Genomic DNA, 16954 nt, shown 5'->3' with positions numbered 1-16954 from the left:
AGTATGCCAACGAATACGGCCACACATCAATGCAAGAGGACATGCTACTGGGTATTAGAGGTACCAGTGTGTATAGCACTCTGGACCACCACCTCTGAAGGACTCGATGTATGGTGATATAACATGCAATGTGTGGTTTTAATGAACAATAAAAAGGGCGGAAATGACGTTTATGTTGATCTCTATTCCAATTTTCTGTACAGGTTCCACAACGCTCGGAACCGAGGTGATTCAAAACTTTTTTATGTGTATACAACGAGGTAATATCTAAAGAAAGCTGCATAATTATTCAAAGCTTGATTATACTTGAATTTGGTGTAAAGACTGCCAACTTACTTTAAATGTGGAGAAATCTAAAATTGTGCACTTTACAAAGCGAAAAAAACGTTGTATCCTTCAGCTACAACATCAGTCATTCACAACTGGAATCAGTCAGCTAGCTAGGTACAACAATTTGTTGTGATTTGAAATAGAGTGGTCGCAATGGCTCAGCTGTGGATAAGACAGATAGAAGACCTCTCTTCATTGGTAGGATATGGGGAAAATACAATCAGTCTGCAAAGGAACCTACTTAATAAGCACTCATGTGACCCATGTTAAAATACTTGCTCAGGTGTGTGTTTCTCGCACCAGATATGGATAACAAGCTAAGTTGAACGTACACAGAGTAGGACAGCACGAATTGTCACAGATTTGTTTGACTCATGGGAGAGTGTCAAGAAGATGCTGGAGAAACTAAAGTGACAAGCGCTTGATGATAAACGTGGAAAGCCCGTTTACAAAGATTCAAGAACCACTTCATCTGAGGAATGTACGAATATACTACAAATCCCCACACACTGGTCCGGTAGGCATCGCGAGAACAATATGAAAATAGTTATGGTGCGTGTTCAAGCTGCCGTACAGACTTTCTCCTTACGTGAATGGAACGGGAAGAAGCCCTATTAATTCATATCATGTGGAAGTTCCCTCTACCACGTACTTCACTTTAGTTCGCAGAGTATAGACGTAGATGTAAACGTAGATATCAGTTACAACAATCAATGTACGTATTACTTAATGTCTGTCTTATTAATACATCGTTAATTAAATTTAACGAAAATTCCTGTCAAATTGGGCTGATGGTATCCTAACGGAAATGCGTGGCATCAGTTGGAAAGTAATGAAACGCGGAGAAGAAGCTATCTCTTCTGGTGAAGAGTGATAATTAATAGAACAGAAAAAATACAAAAAGTTATATGGGTTGTTAGTTGACCCTGAACGTAAGTAAATGTAATACATGGTGCACAAGTAAGCATATGGTTTGTCGGTTGACCCTGAATGTAAGTAAATGTAATACATTGCGTACAAGTAAGCAAAGAGATTCATTACATTCTAGTAAGCTATTGGTTATAAACCAGTGGAAACAGCAATAACCGTAAGATACATAGCAGTAATCGTCCGGAGCAACCCAAAGTAGATAAACATACAAATCATGCTGTAGGAACTAGATATGCTATAAAGAGATTCGTTGGAAGAATCTTGAGGGAATGTAACTCATCCACGGAAGATGCGGCTAGCAAAATTCTTATAAGACCAGTTCTTGAGTATTGCTTACCAGCTTCAATTAGTAGAAGCAAGCGAGAGATAAGATCCAAAGACGTGCTGCGGGATTCATCACTGTATCGTTTGCTAACCGTGAGAGTGTCACGGAGATTGTACTGTATATACTGCTCTGCGGTTGATTGCTTTTTTGATGCTTGGTTCACGCTCTGATTGTTTCCGTTTTTTGGTGAGCGTTTGCCTGGTCTGCAGACCAAAGATCTGAGGAGGAAGAACGGGCAATGAGGTTTCATTTATTTACTGGTACACACTCCTCTGTCCCTTCCTTTGATGCTCTATGAATGATTGTGTGTACTTCACATGTCTGAATGTTTGCAGGTGTAGCCACAGGTGCATGTCACTGCCAACCTAACTTCTTGGGTAGGTTCAACTGAGACTAGAGGTAAAGATAAAGATGAACACTGGGTTCGAACTTTGGAGTCTGGCAATTTGTTAGAGGGAATAGGCCAGATCCTCCCTTCCAATTTTTAGAACGGCAAGCCCTTTTCAGTCGCTCCGCAGCGGCATTGGCTGCTGGTCCACGGTGATAAGTGGCAGTCACTCTGTTGCAGCGTCTTGCTGGTTTTGGATTCAGGTACCGGAATGTATAACTTAGTGACTGAATCCATTACTCCGTTTCCTTTCAGGCTTGTATATGCTAGGAAACGTTTCTAGGCCTGGTAATTTTGATTATTTTTCTGTAATTTACACAACTGATCATTAAAATTGCTACACGAAGAAGATGACGCGCTACAGAGGCGAAATTTAACCGACAGGAACAAGATGCTGAGATATGCAAATGATTAGCTTTTCAGAGCATTCACACAAGTTTGGCGCCGGTGGCGACACCTAACACGTGCTCACATGAGGAAAGTTTCCAACCGATTTCTCATAAACAAACACCAGTTGACGGGCGTTGCCTGGTGAAACGTTGTTATGGTGCCTCGTGTAATAAGGAGAAATGCGTATCATCACGTTTACGACTGTGATAAAGGTCGGACAGTAGCCTATCGCGATTGCGGTTTATCGTATCGCGACATTGCTGCTCGCGTTGGTCGAGATCCAGTGACTATTAGCAGAATATGGAATCGATGGGTTCAGGAGAGTAATACGGAACGCCGTGCTGGATCCCAACGGCCTCGTATCACTAGCAGTCGAGATGACAGGCATCTTATCCGCATGGATGTAACGGATCGTGCAGACACGTCTCGATCGCTGAGTCAACAGATGGAGACGTTTGCAAGACATCAACCATCTGCACGAACAGTTCGACGACGTTTGCAGCAGCATGGACTATCAGCTCGGAGGTCATGGCTGCGGTTACCCTTGACGCTGCATCACAGACAGAAGCGCCAGCGATGGTGTACTCAACGACGAACCTCGGAGCACTATTGGGAAAATGTCATTTTTTTCTGATGAATCCAGTTCTGTTTACAGCATCACGATGGTCGCATCCGTCCTTGGCGACATCGCGGTGAACGCACATTGGAAGCGTGTATTCGTCACCGCCATACTGGCGTATCACCCAGCGTCACCTCTTGTTCGCATTGACGGCACTTTGAACAGTGGACGATACATTTCAGATGTGTTACGACCCGTAGCTCTATCCTTCATTTCAGCAGGATAATGCACGACCGCATGTACGTGTACAAACCATCCAAGCTCTGTTTGACTCAATGTCCAGGTATATCAAGGTTGTTATTACGGTCAGAGGTGGTTTTTCTGGGTACTGATTACTCAGGATCTATGCACCCAAATTGCGTGAAAATGTAATCACATGTCAGTTCTAGTATAATATGTTTGTCTAATGAATACCCGTTTATCATCTGCATTTTAATGGCCAGTAGTGTACTTGGGGAAGTGAAGTTAGGTAATCGCCCTCTGTGATAGCCTCGAAACAAGTCCACGTGCCCAAGCGTTACAGACCACAAGTCCCTGGGGTGGTTGCTCAGGTTGTGCGTTAATCATGACTAGTCTGAAAATCATTTTTTCGAGACAATTTCATTAAATTCACCAATGATTTTTTTTGTTGTACGTCAGAGTATCTTTGACTGGTAGCACACCCGCCTTCGGCCGTCCTGATTTATGTTTGCTGTGATTGCCCTAAATAGCTTCAAACAAATGCGGGGAAGAGTCCTTTGAAAGGGCAGATGGTTCCTTTGAAAGGGAACGGCCGTCATACTTCTCCATCGTTCCCTACTCCGATGGGACCGATGACCGAGCTGTTTGGTTCCCTCCCCTAAATCGACCAACCAACCAACTGCTGGGACCTTCCGCCCGGTCCCAGTTAACCATTAACAGATGTTACTGCTCAAGATTAAGTTCAATATTAAATTCCGGGAGCAATTTTCAACGTATTTCACTTCTCGGTCTCAGGGTTGTTTAGTTGATTGCTGTGTTGTTTTCCTTGTGGATCATCTCTGGCTCATTATCTAGCCGGTCCCCTCGTGTGCTTACTCGCAGTGGCCAATTCATGAAAGAAGAAGAACCTGCTTAGTATGATCCAAACTATTAAAATTCTTAGTGCATTTGACCATTGCTTAGTCGGTCCAGGTGGGATAGTGGTCGTTGGCGCACGGATGTAGTTCAGTGGGTCTGTGCGTTTGTATGTGTTGTGAATGTGCAGTTTGTCCTTGCGTGGCTGTGTAGCGTCCTGGCCCAAGTTGTAATTTATTTTTCGATGTTACGGTATTCAGGCTAGCTAAAGCAACCTTGTAATAGTATCTGTCATGAAGCTCCTTATCTGGTCAGGATTACTAATTGCTAAGCCATCAAGTATGTTTTTGTAACCACATACACCTCGAGAGGGCTCTTCAACTGTTGTTTGAGTCATCAGTCTTCTGATTGGCTTTATGCGGCCCGAAACTAATTCCTCTCCTGTGCAAAACTCTTCATCTCAAGGTAGTAATTTAGCAATTGTAACCTACGTCCCCTATTACACTCCTGGAAATTGAAATAAGAACACCGTGAATTCATTGTCCCAGGAAGGGGAAACTTTATTGACACATTCCTGGGGTCAATACATCACATGATCACACTGACAGAACCACAGGCACATAGACGCAGGCAACAGAGCATGCACAATGTCGGCACTAGTACAGTGTATATCCACCTTTCGCAGCAATGCAGGCTGCTATTCTCCCATGGAGACGATCGTAGAGATGCTGGATGTAGTCCTGTGGAACGGCTTGCCATGCCATTTCCACCTGGCGCCTCAGTTGGACCAGCGTTCGTGCTGGACGTGCAGACCGCGTGAGATGACGCTTCATCCAGTACCAAACATGCTCAATGGGGGGCAGATCCGGAGATCTTGCTGGCCAGGGTAGTTGACTTACACCTTCTAGAGCACGTTGGGTGGCACGGGATACATGCGGACGTGCATTGCCCTGTTGGAACAGCAAGTTCCCTTGCCGGTCTAGGAATGGTAGAACGATGGGTTCGATGACGGTTTGGATGTAGCGTGCACTATTCAGTGTCACCTCGACGATCACCAGAGGTGTACGGCCAGTGTAGGAGATCGCTCCCCACACCATGATGCCGGGTGTTGGCCCTGTGTGCCTCGGTCGTATGCAGTCCTGATTGTGGCGCTCACCTGCACGGCGCCAAACACGCATACGACCATCATTGGCACCAAGGCAGAAGCGACTCTCATCGCTGAAGACGACACGTCTCCATTCGTCCCTCCATTCACGCCTGTCGCGACACCACTGGAGGCGGGCTGCACGATGTTGGGGCGTGAGCGGAAGACGGCCTAACGGTGTGCGGGACCGTAGCCCAGATTCATGGAGACGGTTGCGAATGGTCCTCGCCGATACCCCAGGAGCAACAGTGTCCCTAATTTGCTGGGAAGTGGCGGTGCGGTCCCCTACGGCATTGCGTAGGATCCTACGGTCTTGGCGTGCATCCGTGCGTCGCTGCGGTCCGGTCCCAAGTCGACGGGCACGTGCACCTTCCGCCGACCACTGGCGACAACATCGATTTACTGTGGAGACCTCACGCCCCACGTGTTGAGCAATTCGGCGGTACGTCCACCCGGCCTCCGGTATGCCCACTATACGCCCTCGCTCAAAGTCCGTCAACTGCACATACGGTTCACGTCCACGCTGTCGCGGCATGCTACCAGTGTTAAAGACTGCGATGGAGCTCCGTATGCCACGGCAAACTGGCTGACACTGACGGCGGCGGTGAACAAATGCTGCGCAGCTAGCTCCATTCGACGGCCAACACCGCGGTTCCTGGTGTGTCCGCTGTGCCGTGCGTGTGATCATTGCTTGTACAGCCCTCTCGCAGTGTCCGGAGCAAGTATGGTGGGTCTGACACACCGGTGTCAATGTGTTCTTTTCTCTATTTCCAGGAGTGTATTTGCTGTATGGTGTATTCCAGCCTCTGTGTTCCTCCACAGTCCTTCCCTTCTACACCTCCCACTAGTACGATGGAAGTCATTCCCTCATGTTTTAACAGACGTCCTATCATCCTGTCCCTTTTCCTCATCAGTGTTTTGCATATGTTACTTTGTTCTCCGATTCTCCGGTTCTTGAGCGTTACTTACCAGGTTGAATTAGTAGAAGAGAACGAGAGAGAAAATCTGAAGTGTCGCGTGGTTCATCACTGTGTGGATGTGTGTGATGTCCTTAGGTTAGTTAGGTTTACGTAGTTCTAAGTCTAGGGGACTCATGACCTCCGATGTTAAGTCTCATAGTGCTTAGATACATTTTTGAGCATCTACCTCTCATTCCTTACCTCAGCAGTCCATATAATTTTCAACATTCTTCTGAAGCACCACAATCTAAATGCTTCGGTTCTCTTCTATTGCGGTCCGTGATTCACTACCATGCTCTACTCCAAACGTACATTCTCAGAAATTTCTTCCTCAAATTAAGGCCTATACTTCCCTTGGTCATGAACGCCCTTTTTACAAGTGCTAGTCTGCTTTTGACGTCCACCTTGCTCCATCCGTCATAGGTTACTTTGTTGCCCAGGTAGCAGAATTCTTTAACTTCATCTACTTCGTGTTCACCAATCCTGATATTGATTTTCTCGCTGTTCTCATTTCTGCTACTTCTCATTACTTTCTTCTATGGATTTCTCAATCCATATTCTACACTCATTAGATTGTTCATTCCATTCAATAGGCCCTGAAATTCTTCTTTACTTTCAATGAGGATAGCAATGTCATCAGTAAATGGTATCATTGGTACCCTTTAACCTTGAATTTTAATCCCACTCTTGAACCTTTCTTTTATTTCCGTCATTGCTTCTTCGATGTATAGATTGAACAGTGGGAGAGAAAGACTGCATCCGAATCTTACACCCTTTTTAATCCGAGCACTTCCTTCGTGGTCTTCCACTCTTACACTTCCCTCTTGGCTCTTGTACGTATTGCATACTCAGTAAAGAACAGTTATGAACTTATTAATTGTCTAAAGGAAATTCATATTCCTGATACTGCTAGGTTTGCATCACTCGACATCACAAACCTCTACACAAACATACCGGTCAAAGAAACAATAGAAATAATTAAAAACAATTTACTTAAACATAAAAATTCGGCATTACCAGAAATATATGAATTCATTGATCTATTAACACTAGTACTAACACACAACTATTTTTCTTTTAATAACAAAATGTACCAGCAGAAATAGGACCTGGCTATGGGTAGCTGCCTTGCCAGTTTGCTTGCATATATTTTCAGCAACAACTTAGAACGTAATTTTTTTAAAGAAAACCCCCAGATGGTAAACAAGATAATTTATTACAAAAGGTATGTTGATGATACAATAGTCTTATTTGATGGCACAGCAGAAGAAATTGATATCCTTGCAAAAGAAATGAATAAAATGCATCAGAACATCATCTTCACTGTAGAACACCAAACAGAAGTAGGTTTATATTTTCTGGATCTCTGCATAAGTAGCTCCAACAACAAACACAAATTTCAAGTATACAGGAAACCAACATACACAGATAACACAATTAATAAGTCATCCTGCCACCCGGATAAACATAAGACGGCTTCATACAGAGCAATGCTAAATAGAATGCACAAAATACCTCTAGAACCAGCTGAACAAATAGAAGAACTAAACACCATCAAAGCAACTGCTTACAATAATTGTTACAATCCAAAATTAATAGATGAACTTAACTCTAAGATAAATCCCCACATAAACAAATACAATAGCAAAACTACATTAGAGAATACCACAACACAGCCAAATGAAAAATATATAAGCTTGCCATTTGTACGAAAGCTGTCATATAAAATAGCAAACTTGTTCCGAGGAACAGATATCAAAATCAGCTATTATACAAATAACAAAATAAAGGACAAAGCTATCCATAACATTAAAAATAATACCAAACCGTACAATCAATCAGGAATATACAAACTTAACTGCAACTCATGTCCAAAAACATACATAGGCCAAACAGGGAGAAACTTCAGCATACGGTTTCGAGAACACATGGATGCTCTTCGTTTAAAAAACTTAAATAAATCCACATTCGCCCAACATGTAGCAGAAGAAGAACATCAAGTAACAGACGTATCGCATAACCTACAAGTTCTCCACTTAGCCAACAAAGGAAAAAGAATGAACCTCCTAGAAGAAATCGAATTTAATTCACATAAACATGCAACCCCTTCTGACATACTTAACGACCAAACAGAGCTGCCAAACCGAATATTTCTAAAAAACTTCCACACTCTACTTATCAAACCACTTACTAATCACAATCAAGAAATAACATAATCTATTATAAACCCAACAAATCCATGTAATAATATAAAACATGAAAATCTTAATTCTAAAATCTTAATTCTATCTTTGTTATATTGTAAATGTATGAATTACTGCTTTATATAAATGTGTTATGTTAGTTTATCATCTTCAATACTAAAAAAAAATTGTATACATCGTACTTAGAATACTTCTATCAGACAAGTCAATATTTAGAAAACAGTAGCATATCTTACAACCTCAAAACTTTCGTAAAAATATAACTCTGTTCATAGATAAACCATTTGTATGTGAACAAAAACTGTCAGTCGACAACATGGCGGATAACGAAGTGCGCCTGTGTAAAATACGCGATAAAAAGTGTTTGTGTTGTTGCAAAAAAGAAGAAAAGTTAAGGAGAGGAGAATGTAAGTAAAATGAACAACTGATAGTGGGTGACTTTAAACTCGCGAAATTGGAACCGTTGCTTTTGCACAGGCCTGCTGCAGCATCCAAACTGCTGTCGAGATTGTGCTACTGTAGTAACTGAAGATTAATGTAATTTGCCAGCTGAAGATGGGTGCAAACCCGAAATGCATATTGGCGTAAATAAAAACGCATTAAAAAGTGGCTGGTTGCCGTATTTTTTCAGTGAAATATCAGTATAGCATATTACCGGTCTTTTCCTATAGCTTACCCCTATTTTTCTCAGAATTTCGAACATCTTGCAGAATTTTACATCCTCGAACGCTTTTTCCAGGTCGACAAATCCTATGAACGTTCTTGATTTTTCTTCTCTTACTTCAAATTATCAACCACAATGTCAGAATTGCCTCTCTGCTACCTCTAACTTTCCTAAAGCCAAACGCATAGTCATCTAATGCATCCTCGATTTTCTTTTCCATTCTGCCGGCCGGTGTGGCCGAGCGGTTCTAGGCGCTTCAGTCTGGAACAGCACGACCGCTACGGTCGCAGGTTCGAATCCTGCTTCGGGTATGGACGTGTGTGATGTCCTTAGGGTAGTTAGGCTTATGTAGTTCTAAGTTCTAGGGGACTGATGACTTCAGATGTTAAGTCCCATAGTGCTCACAGCCATTTTACATTCTTCTGTATGTTATTCTTGTTAGAAACATGAATGCATACGTTTTTAAGCTGATTGTGCGATAATTCTGACAATCTGAGCAGCCATCTAAGGCTGTTTGCTGATGACGCTGTCGTTTATCGACCAAGAGTCATAAGAAGATAAAAAAAATTGCAAAACGATTTAGAAAAGATACCTGAATGGTGTGAGAGTTGACAGTTGACCCTAAATAACGAAAAGTGTGAGGTCATCCACATGGGTGCTAAAAGTAATTCGTCAAACTTCGGTTACACCATAATTCAGTCTAATCTAAAAGCCTTAAATTCAACGAAATACCTATGTATTACAATTACGAACAACTTAAATTTGAAGGAACATATAGAAAATGTTGTGGGGAAGGCTAACCAAAGACTGCGTTTTATTGGCATGACACTTGTAAAATGTAACAGATCTACTAAGGAGAGTGCCTACACTACGCTTGTCCGTCCTATTTTAGAATACTGCTGCGCGGTGTGGGATCCTTCCCAGATATGACTAACGGAGTACATCGAAAAAGTTCAAAGAAGGGCAGCAAGTTTTGCATTATCGCGAAATATGGGAGAGAGTGTCACAGTACAGGACTTGGGCTGGACATCATTAAAAGAAAGGCGTTTTTCGTTGAGACGGTATCTTCTCACGAAATTCCCATCATCGACTTTCTCCTCCGAATGCTAAAATATTTTGTTGACACCGACCTAGATAGGGAGAAACGGTCACCAAGATAAAATAAGGGAAATTAGAGCTTGTACGGAAAAATATAGGTGTTCATTCTTTCCGCTCGCTATACGAGATTGGAATAATAGAGAATTATAAAAGTTGTTCGATGAACCCTCCGCCAGGCACTAAAATGTGATGTGCAGAGAATCCATGTAGATGTAGATGTGGATTCTCGCACATGTCGGCTCTGGCAATCTTCAGAATTGTGTGGATGATGTTTTTGAGAAAGTCGGATGGTGTACCGCCAGACTCATACAGTCTACTAACCAACGTGATAGTCGTTTTACTGCCACTTGCCCCAGTGGTTTCAGAATTTCCAGTGGTATGTTATCAGTCCATTCTGCCTTATTCTGCCTTAAGTCTTCTAAAGCTCCTTCAAATTCTGGTTCTATCTGTCTATCCCCTATCTCTTCTGTATCGACCCCTGCTTCTCCTTCCATCCTGTTTCTTCCTCTATCACGTCAACAGACAAGTCTTACTCCTCATACAGACCACCACTGTGCTCTTTCCAGCTATCCGCTCTCTCCTCTACATATAAGAGCGAAGTTTCCATTTGCACTCTTAATGTTAACATCCTTGCTTTCATTCTCACCGAAGGTTGCTTTGACCTTTCGACATGCTGAGTCAGTCCGTCCGACTATCATTTCTTCTGCGTTTTCTTCACATTTTTCATGCAGCCATTTCGCCTTAGCTTCCCTGTACTTCCTATTTATTTCATTCCTAAGTGACTTGCATTTCCGTATTCCTGAATTTCCCTAAACATTTTTGTACTTCTATCTTTCATCGATCGACTGAAGTATTTCCCCTGTCGACTGTGGTCAGAGTTGTGTGTGAAAAGAAAAAAAAAAGAGAATGAGACATTAAAGATGAGACATATCTTTATTTTTCTGCATAATTTCCAAGTACATTGAGACATTTGTCATACCGCTGTATAAGCTCCAAAAAGCCTTCCAGGAAAAAATCAGGACGTTGCATACGAAAGAAGCGTTGAGCGGCTTATTGGACGTCAGCGTTGCTGCCAAAGCGCTTCCCGCCGAGAGTCTTCTTCAAAGCAGGAAACAGATGGGAGTCACTTGGTGTGAGATCCGGACTGTAAGGCGGATGATGTAGGTACTCCCAACCAAGAGTTGCAATATGGTTTTCGTTGCCGTCACCGTGTGTGGTCTCGCGTTGTCATCCAACAGCAAAACGCCTGATCTGAGAAGGCCAGGGCGCTTTTTCCGAATCAGCTCTTTCAATTTCGACAAAGTGGCACAGTACCGCGCGGCATTGATGGTTGCATCCTCCAGAAAGTCGAGCAGCAAAACTCCTTTGGCGTCCCAGAAAACAGTGAGTAGCACTTTGCCTCCAGACGGAGTGCTTTTGAACTTCTTTCGGACAGGTGATGGCGGATGTTTCATCTCCATGGGTTCGGCCTTTCACCCATATCACACAACTCTGCCCACAGTCGACAGGGGAAACTTATTTTCCAACTATCCCTCGCAGTAACTCAAAACTAGGCGTCACTTGTGGAACATTATAAATAAACTGAAGATGGTAACAGTGCTTGATAACTTATCACTGACACTACAGTGTGACACAGGAAAAGAGCGAGCACGAAGTTGCTGGGTGATGCATGGTTATGAATCCTTAACAAGCTTTAAATATAACGGGGCATTCAAATGAAACCCGGTCCTAGTGTAAAGTAACGGTAACGATTTTCTTGACTCAAAAATGTACTTATACACAGTACTCATACATCAAAATAGTTGCCAAAACTGTTGGAACATTTATCCCATTGGGACACTAGCCGGTCGATTCCATCCTTGAAGAAGCTAGTAGGTTGCTGTCGGATCCAGGCCTGGACTCAGCCACTCGCGTCTTCGTCCGTTGCGAATCTATGTCCGCAAATAGCTTGTTTTAGACACAAGAAAGTCACACGGTAAAAGGTCGGGACTGTACGGTGGATCTTCCAGCGGTTCCCACCCAAACTGCTGCAATGTCGTCTTCACCGTATTGGCCGTGTGTGGGCGGAAATTATCATGCAGGAGGATAGCGCCATTGGACAACATGCCTCGACGTTTCGACTTGATGGCTCGCCTAAGGTTCTGAAAAGTGGCTTGATAACGCTGGGCCAAGACTAAAGCATTCACTTCCGCAACCATTCCCGGTGTGATAATAAGATAAGACTGTCCAGGACGAGTATCGTCTTCCAGTGACTCGCGTCCCTCAAGGATTCGCTTGCGGCATTCCACAACACTTGAACGACTCTACTCAGACTGTACTCACCGTACTCAGACTGTACTCACCGATGATACATTTCACGGCCTCCAACTCTCTCCGCCGCCAAAAATCTAATCACTCCTCGTTGTTCGTGTTTACTCGCCTGCATGTTCGGTAGTGGACGATAACTTGTGTGATCACTTTCTCTTCGGCGTGAAACATCAAACTCTGCGCACGCGTCAGTCTCCCTACATATAGATGACGCCACCATATCTGCAGTTACGTGGTGCCACCTTATGTGTAAGGCAAGGTTGACGCACTGACCAGGTTTTATTTGAACTAGCCTCATACATTTGTTAACAATAAAACTCAAAAAGTCAGATCGCATGAATTACGTCAAACAAGTAAAATAGCCAACGCTCAATTGAGAGCTTAATAACTAGTATAACGTAACAAACAGTAAAATTCTCTGCTCCTCAGAATACCATTTGCTTTGCAATAATAAAACGGCACAAAACAATGTACCAAAGTAACATAAATAATTGTGCGAGTTATAAAAGAATGACAAGAAATAAACAAAATAATCAGACAGAACATAGTATCTTAAATATAAAAAAAAACTTTCAGAGAGTCGATACACCATAACCCAAACTAATACTACTCGTAATCCAATTTGTTAACGAGAGGACGAGTAAATAGATAATAAACACACATAAACCCAAGCTATTCGCTGCTGACTAGTGGCCACAATAAATGAGATCAATAATTCAACCGACGTCAGCAGTAAAAAGACATCACACAAATTAATGATTTTACTTTGGTGTGGAGCCACAGTCATATAAAACGTTTTGAACAGCCATTTGACTGTAATTTTCAACTGCGCTACATTGTGATTAAGCAGCCATTGGCTTGTTGGACACAGCGTATTTAGTGACTTTTAAAACCTGTGATTTCGTCGTCTCTTTTATTCCACAACCATATAAAGTGAAGGACTAATGCTAACTGCTAGTAAATTAGCCTATTACACAAATGTTCTCACATTTACTTATGACAAAGTTGGTTTATATAACCAAAAAATACATGTTTTGTTGATGATTTGCACTCGACTCAAGTCTAATAGTTATTGATGCTTGTATGACTGGTTAATGGCTTAACACAGAAATCAAGATGTACAACAAAATTGGTTGAACAGTCAAATGGCGGTTATGTGCACCAACACCGTTATAGAAAGTTGGTTGAACACAAATAACAATGAAATGCAAATCTTTAATACTTAACGCACTAGGCTATACAGCAGCCTCGTTGTTATGGTAATAAAACAACAAAAGCTGACAATACAATTCGGTCAGGTTTAAGATTAACATAACACAGTAATGCAGTAGCTGCCTCTCTCACAGTAACTGCTGATACACTATGATTCGAATCACAGTGGTAAAACAAAAATTTTCACCACCGCATCTTTATCTACGTCTGTACCCCCACATGTTAATGTACAGTGTGTGTGGCAGAGGGTGCATGCTGTCTCGTCGTATTGAGAGGAAGTTAGTAAGTGCTGGGGTAGTGTACATAATCCGTATGTCACAAAAAGGCAGCTGTTCAAGCTGTGGGATAAGCCACAGAAGTATTCTGCGAGTAGTAAAACAGCTGCTGTCTCCTGATTGATTTGATGCGAAACACCACGAATGCCTCTCTGCGCCAACGTCTTCATCTCAAAATACATTTGCAGCCGGCGCCCTCGGCTGTTTGTTCCGTATATTCCGATCCCTGCATCCTCCAACTGTTTTTCGTCTCCATAACTTCCTCTAGAACCGTAGAAGCTATTCCTTCATTTCTTAATAAATGTCCTATTATTCTGTCAACGTTTCCAACTCGTCCCCCTTCTTGCCGATCTGTGGAGAAATTCCTCATTTCCTGTCTTATTAACCGATCTAATTTTTACCAACTCACCTAATTTTCAACATCCTTTCACAGCAGCACATTTCAAACATTTCGATTATCATCATTTCTGGTCTTCCCACATAATTGACTTGCATACAGTGCTGTGCTCTGAATTTGTGTTCTCAGAAATTAAGACGGATGTTTGCTACTAGTAGACTTTCCTTAGCCGGGAAAGGCCTCTTTGTCTGTGCTAGTCCCCTTTTTGTGTCATCATTGCTCCGTTCTTTACTTTATCTGCATCTTGATCCCCAATTTTGATGTTAAGTTTATCCCTAATCTTCTTCTGCTACTCACGATCAATTCCGAATTTCTTCAGGTTACTTCAAATCTGTTATATGAGCTCATCAGTCTGTTCATTCCCTTCTACAACGCCTGCAACTCTTTTCCTCTTTCACTGAGGGCAGCAATGTCATCGACAAATCTTTTTTTATAACGGTTATAGTGCCTTAACTGCGTCACATCGCTTGGTACTACAGTATCAGAAATGATCGCCATAGTGACTAGATTTACGTAGACACTTGATCAGTGGCACCCTTGTTCGTATCCATCTTTCAGCTAACGGTCCCTCGTCGTCTTAGCTGACATTTCTCGTACAGTATCGATCATAAATTTTTCCACAGCAAACTACACGTTAGATGCAGTGCAGGCGACCGGATCGATGACGATCATTATTTCCCCTTCCTTGCACTACTTGCTTGCATGAACACTAAAACACACGTTGGCGAAGTTCAACGCTTCTGACCATTCTGAGAAGAATGCCTTCAGACCTCTTGCCCATCATAGGTTATCACTGGTTTTCGATAAATTATCGAAAGTGTGTTCCCCAAACTCATCGATGGAAAGTCTGGACATATGAAATGTCCGCTGCTCGATTCAACAGGTAATTTTCCTTAAAGTAAGATACAACTGCCACCGGCGCAAGAGGCCCAGCCTGGACCGTTAGATGCTTCTACGTCTACTGCATAACGATTTAAAACTTTGCCTTACCTGCCATTTTTCTGCATGCAAAGTTCGTGCTTCTGTTTCGTGTCTTTGAAGGTATTCATTTATCATTCTCCACTTGTGTAGTCGTCTTATATGCTTAAACTGAAACTTTTAGTTGGACTTTGAAGTGTCCTTGACGGACTGAGGTAATAAGATCGTTGCTCGAAGAATACGAAGTCTGGTTCTCGTTATGCCCTAGCGTGGCTCACAGTTTTATTCTGTTAATATATATAATCTCTGTCTGTACTGTGCTAAACAGCGAAAACTTAATACTAGCAACGATTCATCTGTCGCGCTGCTAACATGGATTTCTAATGATAAATACAGTGGCAAAATTGTTCGGCTGTTTCTCTTTTGCGTTCACTTTTCTTCTCCAGTACATTTGTATGTCTTAAACATTATCCGCCGGATAGGAGGCCATTCTATGGGCTGCTATCTGTGAACAATTTGATGGTAAATGAATCTCCTTATGGAATCTGTGCAAGCTATATTACACATTTTTGATCATTCGCAGTAAACTTCGTTTGAAGACTTCATAGTCCTTCTCGCTGTCAGTAATCCTGCAATAATGTCCAGAAACCGGCTGCTGGGGCTTCCTTCCTTCCTGCCTGCCAGTTTCCTCCTCTTCGCAATATTGTGTTGACATACAAGAAAACTTGGCCACAGCGTCGATAAGGAGACGGACTGGAGCGTGTGTTGGTGCCGTGTGCAACCTATTAAGAGGTTCGCGAAGGCGGCCCGACCCACTCAGTGTGACTCGCCGGCTGTCAAAGGCTGCCGCGTCTCCGCCGCGCGCCGTCTACGTCATCGTCGTTCGCGACAGACGCGCGTCTCGAGGGAGGAACGAAATCACCGCAACGCGCCGCAGCTGCGTCCTACCGAAGCAACGTCACCGATACCTCTGATGGTCCTTTCTTCGACATCAAGAATTCACTGCAACGGATGCGAGCCAATGGATCATAACACCGTACACGCAAAATGTGAAACTAGTGAGGCCGAAACATCGGCCCCAGGATAGGCGATTGCGACCGCCGTTGTGTTGATTTAGTTATTGCGTGTGTGTGCAAGTGTTAAGAAGAAAATATTTTCAGGCTGCATCGTAGCACCCAACAGTGAATGGTATCAGTTAAAGGGTCCCGACTAGAGAAGGCTTCCTGCCGTGCTGACACATTCAACGCAGAGGATTTTCTTGAGTGCTGCATCTCCCTCATAAAGGTAATACTGCTCACAAAGGAATCTACATAGTCGCTTGTTCTATCTTTCACAAGTACACTCCTTTTGGAATCTGTACACAGTATTTATAGAAAATACAAATTAACTGACTGTTAATTATACCATGATGCAAAAATAAGGTGTTGCAACTAAAATGTATGTTTATTCAGTCGGTAATCGGTTTCGGGCTATGCCTCTTCTCAAACCATAGACCCACTAAATAAACGTCCATTCTAGTTTCAACTGGTTGCAAATAACTGTTTGGTACATTGACCTAGGTTTCGATACCTACTAAGGGTATCTTCATCGGAATGAAATTTTGATAAACCGTGAAATTACATTGCGAAGAAGCAATGGTCAGAATTTAGAGCAGCTATGCTCAAGTCAAAAGCAAATTAAAACGTTCGAGCCTTTGCCACTATGCGTAGCTAGGAACAACATCAGACTTAATGATGTCGTTCCCAGTTAGGCACACGTG

At 42.7% G+C, this 16954-nt stretch overlaps 1 protein-coding gene across 1 annotated transcript in view; it reads left to right on the top strand.

Annotated features, from left to right (window-relative positions):
- The first annotated feature begins 16391 nt into the window (after positions 1-16391).
- The window catches only part of LOC126282552 (crossover junction endonuclease EME1), a 203966-nt gene continuing 203403 nt past the window's right edge, over positions 16392-16954 (top strand). The window contains exon 1 of the mRNA XM_049982205.1: positions 16392-16479. The gene's annotated coding sequence lies outside the window, so the exon portion shown is untranslated. The remainder of the gene's footprint in view (positions 16480-16954) is intronic.

This window comes from Schistocerca gregaria, chromosome 1 (assembly GCF_023897955.1).
Source record: "Schistocerca gregaria isolate iqSchGreg1 chromosome 1, iqSchGreg1.2, whole genome shotgun sequence".
Taxonomy (NCBI): Eukaryota; Metazoa; Arthropoda; class Insecta; order Orthoptera; family Acrididae; genus Schistocerca; species Schistocerca gregaria.
This window is presented reverse-complemented; position numbering and strand designations above follow the sequence as displayed.